Genomic DNA, 13,818 nt, shown 5'->3' on the forward strand with positions numbered 1-13,818 from the left:
CTACAATATATGTACAATTTACATTAATATCATGTGATCTCACTGGCCAGCCCATTGCTACTTATCATTCATACAGTACTTGTTGTGTTTTGTTAATCATGTTTACATGGAACATATTCTACATGGCTGAGTCTTAAAGAAAAGCTAAAACTTCCAAAAGTATATCAATTCCATAGTTATTACTTTGCCTGAGTGGGTTGATTAATTGAACAAGCTCCTCATGCCTTTCATGTGATAATGGGCTTGTTGTTGGCTGGAAATGTCACATGTACTTGTTCGTCTGAGTCCAATGGCAATGGACCATTATAATCAATTCCATATGACTCTACTTCCTATTTAGGGGAATTTCAATTAAAAAATTTGAAATATCACTACACACAACTGTTTCGTTAATAGACTATGATTTTTATAGGTTATCGAAAATTCCCTTGTGTGTACTTAGCTTAATACTTACAACAGAAAGATTTTCTAAGTAATCCATTTCACTAAGCCCATTTCCTTGCATTCTTAGTAACCCAAGCACATAAAGCTTAATAGGAGTATGGTTTCCTGCAGTCCTAATGTTGTTGCAGTTCTGTCCAAATGTGAAGGTGACTATTTATTCTTGATACATACACAAAATGTAATGCAAACAAGTGCATATCATTTGATACATCGATCACAAGGGAATCTTCCAAATGAAAAAATAGGTGATAGTATATGTATAACCATCAAAGACGTCTCTCCATAGTCGCTCAATTCTTTGATTATGTACACTATTGCCCACAATCATACTATTACAATTTGGACCTGACAACGGGTGATTGAGCATGAACATGGAAACCAGGACATTTTCACCACCCTTGTCCGATCGTAATCTGGATCGCAAACTGTATATTCATTGACTGCTTCCTCGAACAATTTTAGCAGAGTTTCAGCTTCATTATTGGTACCACACTTCAGAAATGTTGGAATACGTGTGTATCCATAACCCCACCATGCACAACAATTTGCCATCTAATAAAAGAAATGGACATATACAATTTATGTTTTATTGCATAGCTCTAATTTCTTATCTTAATAAAAAGTATTTACCAAATGAGTTTGTGGTTGCCATCTATATGCCATAAAGAAAGAGGACCTCGAATATTATAAACTCTTCTAGGAGTTATTGATAGCCACCCTTTGGATCTGTCCTGTGCATTGACTCTCTCACATTTGCTTGTGTGTCATTCACTGATCTTGCCTTCAATACAGAATAAACCCTTTGGTATCCAGCATTTGGAAACTGCTGCTCCACATCTCTTACCAAGTTGTCTATTGCCTCATCAGTTAAGCGTTCGTTTGTCTCACTACGAATTGAGATGCCATATTCCCTAAGTCGCCTTTTAATTGTACTTTGTGAGACACCAAGGGCATGCGCAATGTCAGGTAGTGATATATCATACTCAAGTAAATAGACCAGTTGTTCTTGAGTTATATTAAACTTTGGTCTTCCAACAGAGTTCGTTCTAGTCTGTTCTAGAATGTTGGGAATAGCTACTCTATTGTGGTTTAATCTTTAGTCTTGGAGAAGTGATATAACTTCTGTGATAGCTCGGATGACAAAGTGGAATCTATCTCCCATCCAAGTCAAATGACCATTCGTCATCTTACATTTTCGTATTTTGAACCTAAAAAAGTGCCATAAAAAATAACCTTGTTTTTTTTAAATACAGAGAGGGGTAGCAATTTTGAATCTTTTGCTTTAGAAAACAACAAAAACCAAAAGCAATTGAAGGAAGATTCAATATATATTTCATGATGGTCGAATCAACACAAAATATACAAATGTGCTAAGCCAGGTATATGAAAAAAATATAGTAAATAGTGAATATTTTGCTTTACAAACAACTAAAACCAAAAGCAATGGGATGGGGATTGGGCATATATTTTAGATGGTCAAATAGAGAAAAATATGTAAATATGAAACATGGCCATGCCGTATAGAATCAACATGAAAAGTAAGCAAAATATATAAATGTGGCCACACTGTATACAAGATGCTCAGTGATATATGAAAAAAATACACTAGTGCCAAAAAGAACCTTGTTTTTTTAAAATACAGAAAGGGTAGTAATGTTGAATCTTTACAAAATAACATAAACCAAAAGCAATTGAACGAATATTCTATGGATATTTTTTGATGGTCGAATCATCATGAAATGTGTAAAGCCCATACCATATGCAAGACATGCTGGATATACAAAAAAATACAGTAAATAATCAATATTTTGCTTTATAAACAACTTAAACCAAAATCAATGGGATGAGGATTGGGCATATATTTCAGATGGTCAAATGGAGATGAAAAATAGGTAAATATAAAACAGCAATGCTACAGCAATGCTGTATACAAGGTCAAGATGCTCCCTGCCGGCATATACAAATTTTCCATCCAGTTTCATACGGTAACTGGAAAGTTACAAACATCAACAAAGTAACTCATAGGCATTAGATAATATAAAATGCCTCCGCCAACTCACCTCTTAAAAAGCGTTTTGAACAAAGAGGACAAACTTTAGATTAAAACACCCCTGGAGTTAAAATCGCGACAAATAAAATTTTGAGCAACAACTTTACATAACTCATGCATGGAGTGGAGCCTGGGGCAAAACCACCATGCATCCAGAATAGTGCGCTGCCTTGCTGTGGCAAGACAGCAAATAAGTTACTGAGCCAGACATTTCTAAAACCAGGACACAGTAGTGAAATTCACACCTTTAGATCAAAGACATCAATTTCATCAAATTCGTTCTCCTGAAATATCCTTTGACAGGCAATTACTGCTATGTCCCGCCACATATTTGCAGCCTACAGAAAAAACGCCTTTCCACCATGAAAAATAAAAATTATTTACTGCTCCATTATTGTATATGGTGTACTACATCATAAGCCCTTACTGTTCTTTATGGGTCTGACCTACACTTATTATGCATGATACTATGCAAGCTATATAACATAATTGTAAGCAACTGTACCATTTGAAAAAGTTTCCTTTGAATCTGAGCCTACAAATTCCAGGATGTGTTCATCCCAAAATGCCTCCATAACAGTCATACTCTCTTCAATTCTTGCACTCAGATCTTTCCAATAGAGTAATGGTTCCTGAACATGGATTTCTACTTTGCCTAAAATGTTAAAAGTATGTTTCCTTTAAGGAAAAATATTAGATAGCACCCTGTCTGTGCATTTTTTTCACGAAACATCCTATTAAAGACTTGATCAATCTAATTATTATGCTAACAGGATTTGAACCTATTATAGAGTTAAAACCAGGTGGGGACAAATTTTACTACTAAAGATGAGAAACAGTCATATCGCCCACCAAAACGAATGCTTTAGGATCACACCATATACATGTACTTACTTCCAGGCATGAATAGTAATAACCTCTTGGTATATGCCATAGTCCCATATGAATGTTATTCCTGGCAGATTCTTCTTTAAAAACTTTAATAGAAAAGTTGTTAGTTATACCATTGTGAAACAATGCACTGCATGCCTTGTGATATTGGTCAACAGCATTGTTTTAGCTGTTTCACCTTATAGCTGTTATCCTCACAATTTTCTTTAAAAGGTAATCTTTAGCAGCAGGAATTGTAATGTGACATGTAATGTGACTGACAAGCTTGTCAATTGAAAGAGCCAAATTCACAATGTCTTCTATGTTGGCCAGAAATTATCATTCAGTCTGGCCTACAGAAAACAACAGATATTTAAATAATCCTTTTGAACAGGGCATATATAGACATACAACATGTATGACAATATCTGTTTGTTATTGCATTGTGCCGACTACCTACCAGAAACGGACGCTATCTTAATGTCTATTGTCCTTAATTCTGATGAAGTTCCTTCTCATTGATTTCCGCCCTAATTCTGCCAGCTTCTTGTTCAAACCCTCTTTTCATGGGTACCACACCGAACAATATTTGTTCTTTACGTATAGAAAATATAACATTTATTTGCACTCTTTTAGATTACTAGTATAAACTTTGTATATAACCTTAAGATGCAGCATTTATCTGACAGTAATCAAGACATCTGGGAAAGACCTGTTGTCCAATGCAAATTACATCTAGCCCAAAAAGGTCTACCATCCAGTTTCAAATTGAAATGTAGCATTCGGTCGTTGCCACAGCCATCTATTTCATGCAATTTCCCAATACCCCATATCAACACACAAACTAGGTTTACTTGTGTGCACCAGGTAGCCCATCAGGTTATTCAGTAATTCCAACAGTTTGGTAAGTAATGTGAAACAGCACCTCTTTTATTGTGCAAATTTGGTGCTTTGTTGGAAGAATGGCAAAGTCTTTTTCTTAAAACAATATATAAATGTTCTTTCACATGTTATTGTTCGGGTTAATGTTGGTACAACACTTACTTTATACAATACACCACATTATGCAAAAAGTATTGCCAATTACCATACATTGTACACATTTGTGTATTTTGGAAATGTACTTGACCAGAACACTATGTATTTGTATTTGTAGGAAATATGAGAGAGGATATAAAATATCAACATACCCCAGTGCATCCAAGTTGAATAAGGTTAAGTATCAAATTGGTGTACTACCTCATGATTAGCTTGCACTTTATCCCCTATTAGAAGGCTTCTGATTGGGTCATCCACAAATTCTTCCTGCGAGATAATTTATCCTTGTTTACTTTGTGCGCATGTCAGCACTTTTCCCAGTGTTTAAAATGGTGATTTTTGACGAAAATGCTTGGACAGAAGCTTTGTTGCAAGTGCAAACACAATTCAGTATCGCCAAGCTATTTCCAGAACAGAGGAATCTATTCGAGCCTTCATGTAAAAAGGCAACATTTTTGTAAATTTACCAACAGGATATGGGAAATCGCTTATTTTTCAATGCCTTTCAATTGTTGCTGATGTTCTCAATGTCAGAAGAGAACATAATGTCAGAGAACATGGAACAAGTGTGGTGGTTGTAATCTCACCTCTGCGATCATTGATGAAAGACCAAGTTGATTATTTAGGAGAAAATGTTATTCCAGCTATTGTGAATGATGACAAAGACGACCCTGAAATAATCGAACAGGTCATAAACAGCTACTATATACTTTTGTGTATTGTTCCCCTGAGAGAGTGCTATCAACTGAGACATGGAGAGGGATTTTTCATGATACCAGTTTTAGGGAGGTTAATTGGCATCGTAATAGACGAGGCTTGTTGTATTACACAGTGGTAAGTGATGCTTTGCTTTCAGTAAGCTATGAACATAAATAGTAATTACTATCAATGAGTTTCTAAGAATACTATAAATCTATTATTATTATTATTCAAGTATTAGTGATTTGAATTATGCATACAAATTAAATCAGTTTTCAAAAAGTAACAAGTTGCAAGCTGATTTATGGAAAGGTCCATTCCAAAAGTGGTGCAGATGTTTGGGTGAACTAATTTCTCTAAAATGACATTACATCCTGTTTACGTAAGAAATTTAGGCTCTACGGACAGGGTTACTCTAACATTGACCGTCCAAATTGTTAAAAAAATCAGATCCGTGTCAAAAAAGGAAGTGTGCTGGTTCAAGTTTGTTTCTCATCAGTGGCATAGCCAGCCTGACGATTTTGCCCGGCTATGTAAATTTCGAGGTATTATAATTACACTGTTTATTACTCATAACGATAAAACAAGGTGTCATTTGTGTGAGCCAGCGACCAACAAAGCGTTAAAATATGAATGAGGGGAATGGACAGCGAATTGCATTAAGCTCGTATTCAATACCAAAATTTAAATATGTATAACCATTCATTATCGTCTAAAGGCATTCAACGTCAAGCAATAAACGTACAATAGCATGAATAAGGTGGCCAATGAAATCTAGAGAATATACATCAAAGTCAAAAATAATTCATTCTAATCAAATTGTTGTTCATTAAAATTTTTAAACACCAAGGGGATGTCAATAAAGTGAATGTATAATCATTACAATGGTGTTAATTACCAATTGTGTGATCGAACGCTGAATTTCGGGGCAGGAAATGTCTGCTTTTATTGCTGCTTTAAGGGCGCTTATTGCTTGCTCCACAATGTTTAGGAATGGACTGTATGGAGGAAGTTTCCGTAACTCGGTATTAGGAGCAGGGACAGGTGGATTGTTGTGTGCTGGTGCGCCGTCATATATAAAGATTACTTCCTCATCAGGATCAAGATTAAGGCGTGTTTGTGTAAGGAAATTTGCAAAGCGTTCAAGGTTCATTCCTCCAAGAAATCCCGTGTGAAACACCAAGCCACCATACAACTAAGGCCACTGTCATGTTTCGTCCACGCTGTCCACAAACCTGGCGATACGCTCTTTCACCCACTCTAGCTCTACCATGACTAAGGGCGGTTCAAACGTTGTATCCCCATTCATCGATAAACACACAGTTGCGCAGGATAGCATGGTTCATGAACCATTGTGCATATTCTCTACGCTTTACAATCACATCAGGTCTATTTCTTTTGGTTGGCACACGTCGCACCAGTTTTAGTGTGAACAACATCCCATTCAGAGTATGTGCAACTGTACTTTCATGGATTTCGGGTTTGTGTGGGAGACGTCTTCGTAATTCTCTATTGATGTGCACAAGTGTTAGAACACAATTCTCGTTGATAATTTGCTCAAGACACTCTCTCATTTCTTCGTCTACGCAGATGTTGTTTCTGCCGCCCTGTGGCAACTCATGGATTTGTCCTTCTCTGATGAAATGCGTGACAATCCCTCACGCCGTTGACCGGTTAACTCCTAATGTATCTGCAATGAGTAAATAGTCTTCGTCTTCATTTTCAAAGGCTTGTACGATTCGATCCCTGTCTTGTTGTGAGATTCTATTTCGCCTGAACATTTCCACGTCTCCATACAGTGTACACTTTGTACTGACTCTATCACCTACACAGAAGACCTGACACGTCTTTATATGTTCGTCTGCGGAATGCTTACGTACTGTTTAAACAAAGCACGGATCCCTTGCACATGTCTACTGATTGAATTTTAAAAATTTTTCACCACATCTTTGTATATTTTGTAGTGTTAACTTGAGAAGATATTTGTGTTTAATGAATTTGATATGAATTCTATTGTTAGTACGATCACACAATTGGTAATTTACACCATTGTAATGATTATACATTCACTTTATTGACATCCCTTTGGTGTTTAAAAATTTTAATGAACAATGATTTGAATAGAATGGCCAGGATATTTATGCTATTGTACGTTTATTTCTTGACGTTGAATGCCTTTAGACGATAATGAATGGTTATGCATATTTAAATTTTCGTATTGAATATGAGCTTAATTCAATTCGCTGTCAAATCCGCCTACATTCATATTTTAACGTTCTGATGGTTGCTGGCTCGCACAAATGATACCTTGTTTTATCGTTATGAGTAATAAATGGTGTATTCATTTCTTTAGAAATTTATTGTTTTTACAGTCAATGAACACCAAAATATTAGCATAGCGGGACAAATCGTCAGGCTGGCTACGCTACTATTTGTCATGAGATGGCTATTAAGATGTTAACTTAAATAAATCAAGTTAATGGCAAACAGTTCACAACATGAGAAAAACACACATCCGTGACAGTTTTTAATAGTTAATTTATTAAAATATGAAATGTTGTAACAGCTATTGACAAATCGGTAACAGGTTTTGACAAAAGAATTGCTTTATTTTAAGAAATAAAAAATGTTATTACAAAAAATCATTTGAATAATGAGTACAACACGTGCAAAGCAGTTAATCGTTCAAAGCAGGTTTTTTTGTGCAAAGCAGTCAAACATAATGCTTGATTTTGTGTCCATTGACAAATCAAAACCAGAATGAAGAAGATTTTGTCGGTGATTTTCTATCCTGTTTTGTTGTTTATCAGGATCTAGGATTTGGGAGGGAATAATATAATGGATCCTCAATGGCTTATTCGTTGAGCATATAAAGGTGTAATTAGAAAAGTCCCATCTTTTTCAATCGATGTAATATAATTTTAAGCGTTAATATGTCTTTAAAAAAAGCATTTTTCTCATGATTTTTTAATGGTAACAAGGTAAAGTGCATATCCCTCGTCGTCAAGGTGAACTGCAAAAAATTTATTGTTTTTATTTAATTTGTTTATTATTTTAGAAGAATTCTTCAAATCTTTCAACTTCTCAATTGCACCTGCATGATTTCATAATGAAACTTTGCTCTCACAAAAGAAAACCCTTACAACTCAAGGTTTTGTATCATTCAAACTCAAGCAAGAGCTACTGAGTGCGTAGTACGGAAAATTATTATAAAAATTGCATATAAAAATTATTTCTATTTGCTGTATTAAAACGAACCTTCTACACAAAAGCGCTTGAAAATAGACTAAATTGTGCCTTGACTTTGCAAAGGTTAAAAGCAACAGGAAAAAAACTGCAACATTTTGTTGAAAAAAAAAATTCGGGATTTAGATTTTTTTTTGTCAGGCTGTAAAAAAATGATTGTTTATTTTTGTTGAGTGTAACCAATACTGATGGTGGTATAAAGTGAAAGGGGATACATAAATTTTTGATTGGGTTTTTACAAACCCATTGTTAAAAAATGCTACGCAAGCTTCCACACTCCTTTTTATTTTTAGTGTTATTAAAGTGTAGTAACTTGTTGTAGGGTGGCACATTCATAGGTGGCACAGGAAACAAAGAAATTACTTTTTTGTTATTTTTCTATTCATTTGAGTTCAAGTTGGACATGAGAATTGTGCAGAAAAATAGTATTTTTTAGCATTTTTAGTATTTTTTTTTGTGTTGAAATTGACACTGAATTGTGAGATGAGAAGATTTCTTATTCACATTTTACGTTCCTCATTTTTTGACAATCTTGCTGATTTTATTTCAATATTCAATGGATTTTAAAGGGTAAAATCAACAATCGATTGAAAGTGGGTCTTGTTTTCTGAAAATGAGAAAGAGGCTAAGAGTATTTAACATCGATATACTTAATTTAATCCTATAGATGGAAAAAATTAAAAATTATGTGTGGTAGTAGGAAGTATAAATATTTACGGAATTGTAAGGAATATAAATATTTATGGCTTGTAAGGACTATAAATATTGATGGGATTCTATTCGAACATTTTGTAAGGGAACTGATCCTGAGAATTATGAACAAGACATTTATGATTATCGTAGAACATTTTTCAGTAAGGAAAAGAAGACAAAAATCGATAAGAGAAAATGTAATTTGTGAACTTTGTAAATTTGGAAGATTGTGAATGTTGTACATTGTATTATAATTATTGAGATTTACAATGATTTTATTCCTCTACTATCGATTTAATTACACATTGTTTTTTATTCTTGTACCATTTGTTTCTATGTCTTCTTTTCAAATGTGGTTGAAACGTTGTAGAGAGAGTCAATTTGTTGATGCGACAACTATAGGTCCTCTGGCAGGAATTGAACCTACGCTTTTGCGATGCCAGCGCAATGCTCTAGCCACTGAGCTACAGAGGTAGCTGACAAGAGCAAGCGTGGTCAATGTACATATGACAGTAATGCCGGGAATAGGTGAGGGTAAATCAATTATGATTTTTGGCACTTCACTCGATGTAGGTAAATTCTAAGGGTCTTAATTTCAAGTGGCATTATACACACTTTAAATTCAAGCCAAGAACAGTCACTGGAAAAATGAGTCAACTATAGGTCTTCCGGCAGGAATCAAACCTACGCTTTTCTTCATTTTTCCATCAACTGTTCCTGGCTTGGATTTGAAGTGTGTATAATTCCACTCGAAATTAAGACCCTTCAACCTTCAGAATTTACCTGCATTGAGTGAAGTGCCAAAAATCATAATTAACTTATTAATAGTGTTATTTTAGTGGCAATGAAATTGCATGGGGAGATGTTGTTGATGAAGTTATCAAGAGTTGTTAAGTTATCAAGAGTTGTTGCTAAGTTAGCAAGATATAATTATGGTTATATATATTGGTTAGTTCATATTGATGTTTATTCTCTATATGTTTTTTTGAAATTGTTAAAGAATAAAAGTAGTAACAATGTTGGGAAAAAATTTGAAGAAATTTTACTGAAACTCCCGAAATTGAAATTCCTGAGAAAATTCAAAGCAATGAGGGAACTGAATTCAAAAAATTAGAAAGGAATTAACTAAAAAGTATAATTTGAATTATTTCATACTTTTAATTGTTGTTGAGCGTGTTATTCAAACATTGAAAACAATGGTTAGACATGTTCTTTCTGTCACTAATAATTTTAATTATTGAAAATATATAACATATGAAATTACAGACTTTAATAACCAGGTAATAAAAGGGAAGTTTTATAGAGAAAAATTGGAAGTTGTGTAGAAAATTAAAGATGACAACAAGAAATTTGTTTATTCCTAGTAATTGTCCGAGGGAACATAATTTTACAAATGATTTTGTTCTGTCTCTTTTATCACCAATTGATGGTGTAAATGATGTGCCAATGGAGGTTGTGAATGTATCGTATCCAAAGACTATTACTAATATTGTAGATGACGAATTTTATTTTAGTTTTTCTTTTTCCTACAAACGTCTTTCACTGTTTCAAATAAAACATTTTAAAACTCTTGCTGATCATACTGTCTATTTTTATTCATATTTAGGGCATAAAAATTATATTGATATTAAAATCAAGAAAAAAAGTATTCCCAATTTGTAGCTTTTGTCTGAACAGAACTTGAATACCAACGATAATCCAAACGAAACTACTAAATAGACGGGTGCGTGGATAGCACTCGACAGACAATTCTGATAACAATGTTCTGAGGATTTAATATAAAAAAACAATACTACAGGTATAGATTGTAACACAACTCGTCGTTGGGATAACACAGTCGAACTAGAAACGATTGACCATAGATAATACGACTGGAAACACACTGTAGATCGATTGAGAATCGACTGGATATCGGTTCAAACTAGAATATAACAATTAAACTAACTATAAATGAGTATATAACACAGAAAGCTAATTAGGATACATATGTGATATGACAATTAACCAGTACTTATTGAAGTTAATGAGTTTACGGCATATCATCAGCAGGGTGCCAAGACCCGTATCACCACTGATGCTTCACCTGTTGGCGTAGGAGCTGTGTTGGAGCAAGAAGATAGAAGCTACCGACCAATCTGTTATGCAAGTCGAAAGCTCAGCAATGTCGAACAGAGGTATTTGCAATTTGAAAGAGAAGCATTGGCTGTCAGATGGGCCTGTCAGAAGTTTTACCTATACCTGTATGGAGTTGAGTTCCAAATCCGAACAGATCAAAAACCTCTAATGGTTGCACTTGGGCAGAAGTCAAGTCCCCCATCTGCACGAATCCAGAGGTGGTTGTTATAGCTGCAGCAGTTAAAGTACGAGCTAACCAACATACAAGGAGCAGGTAATGTGGCAGATTCCCTAAGCTGCTTGCCTCTTGCTTCGACTGAAGATGATGATTCCAAAGATACAGAAGAATTTGCCTACAGTGTGACGAGTGAAGCCATGCCAGTTGCCTTAGTGCCTAAGGAAGTGGAGACTGCTTCAGCTGATGACCAAACTTTGAGATTGGTACGACAAGCTGTGATTACTGATGACTGTCAACTACAAGGCACAACGTACAAGACCATAAAGGATGAATTGTGGGTCATTGGACAAATTGGGACGCGGAAGTTGGATAGTTATGCCTGAAATCCTGTGGAAGCGCTGTATAACTTTGGCACACAAGGGACACCAAAGTATAATTCAGACTAAGGGAAGATTGCGAGAAAAGGTCTGGTAGCCACAAATGGACAAACAAGTAAAAGAAGCGATACAGTCCTGTTATCCTTGTCCACTTGTGGGTCCCAGAGCAAAGCCAGAGCCTGTCAGATCAACTGAATTGCCCGAAGCTGCCTGGCAAGAAATTGCAATAGATCTTCTTGAGATAAACACTGGTAATCATTTATTGGTAGTCGTAGACTATTACTCTCGATGGATCGAAGCAATTCTCTTGCGAAAAACAGATGCACAACATGTGATTAAGGCCCGTATTCAAAAAGCTCACTCACACTCAAACTCATTGAGTGGGAGATCTTAATCTGCCCATAACGTTTCAATGGCGGTATTTTCAGCCGAACAGGGGCTTGATTTTCAGTGATTTACCTTATATCTTTTCATCTATTGAGAGAAAACTTTCTCATTGATCAGCATTAACAAAATTTATATGTCACACTCAATGAGTGTGAGTGTGAGTGAGCTTTTTGAATACGGGCCTAAGAGTCTAGAAGCTATCTTTAGAACACATGGCCTTCCAGAATTTATTCATAGTGAAAATGGTCCACAATTTGCATCTTGTGGGTTTGAAAGTTTTTTATAGTATTTAGGTATCGTCCACAAGAAGGGCGTACCATATTGGCCTCAGAGTAACGGGGAGGTGGAACATTGCAATTCGACTATATTAAAGATTGTAAGAATTGCTCGGGTTGAAGGTCGCAATTCGAAGAAAGCCTTGGAGGATTTTCTGTTTCATCACAGAGTAACACCTCATACTGTCACCGGTGTGTCCCCTGCTGAACTTTTAATGGGGAGAAAGTTACGTGACAAACTTCCAAAGATCAAAATCCCTGAAGAACAAGCAACAGAAGCAGAATGGCAGAAACTCTTAAGAGAAAGATGCTCGTGCGAAGATGAAACAGAAAATATATGCTGATAAAGTACGAAGGGCTCAACAAAGTGATATAGGCGTTGGCGATCGAATACTATTAAAGAAATCAAGAGAGAACAAACTGTCAACTAGTTATGAACCACAACCATATGAAGTCGTTCATAGACAAGGAAGTGCTGTAATACAAGACAATGATGGAAACAATAAGATGCGTGGTATAGCTCATATGAAGAAATACGTAGGACCAGAAACGAATGAAGATGAAAGTAGATCGAAGGCAGTGTTAATACCTGAACATTGTTCTAGCACAGAGCTAGAACGACTGACAAAGAATTCAAATCACCTGGACTGTTCACCAAGCAATGTTCATAATCGATCAGATTTTGTCGGAGTTCCTACACCAGCTGTGCCAGAGACACCGAATATTTCATCCCGACCTATTGTTCAAGACGTTCATTCATCCCAACCTATCGTTCCAGATGTTCGAACAGTGCACGTTAAGCGACAGCCACTATGGATGAAAGATTATGTAGTTAAGTGAGAATTGATGTGATAATTAATTTTAGTTTATTATATCTTTATAGTGACTGTGGAACAGCACACAAAAAAATATATAGTATATAGAAACATGGCAACATTTAGAATAACTAGTGGGGAGATGTAGTGTATTGACCGGAATCGGAAGTGTCCAGGCTGGACAGACTAGACTTATTAACATAATTAGTTTATATAAAAGCATGTGTATTTTTGTATTTAGGGAGTTGGTTTTAAATAAAGAGATATAAAAACACTACAGTTATCAATTCATTTCACAACCTAGTTTACAAAATGCTGGAGGTGTGGGATTCTATTTAAGAGACGACTGTGAATTTCATTGTCGGGAAGATTTCACATGATTTGAATGTTTAGCCACAGACAGTCTCACAGTAATTTAATATGTTTAGTTGTCTACAGACACCCAAAATGTAATTTTGATAATTTTACTAATAATCTTACTGAAATACTAGATAAAATATCCAGAGAAAATAAATACTGTGTTCTAATGGGTGACTTTAACATTACTTTATTGAATTTTGAATCCCACTCTCCAACTGATGAGTTTATTAATAATTTGACCTCATATTGTACAACCTACCAGAATAACTGA

At 35.2% G+C, this 13,818-nt stretch overlaps 1 non-coding gene and 1 pseudogene across 1 annotated transcript; both read right to left on the minus strand.

Moving 5' to 3' along the window:
* Positions 1-485: 485 nt before the first annotated feature.
* Positions 486-3,428, minus strand: LOC114526640 (annotated as a pseudogene).
* Positions 3,429-9,442: 6,014 nt separating this feature from the next.
* Positions 9,443-9,514, minus strand: Trnaa-ggc. Its single transcript has one exon. It is a non-coding gene; the product is annotated as a tRNA-Ala (tRNA).
* Positions 9,515-13,818: the final 4,304 nt, after the last annotated feature.

The sequence above is a fragment of the Dendronephthya gigantea genome, unplaced genomic scaffold (genome assembly GCF_004324835.1).
Source record: "Dendronephthya gigantea isolate DGI-Jeju-01 unplaced genomic scaffold, DenGig_1.0 000040F, whole genome shotgun sequence".
NCBI lineage: Eukaryota > Metazoa > Cnidaria > Anthozoa > Malacalcyonacea > Nephtheidae > Dendronephthya > Dendronephthya gigantea.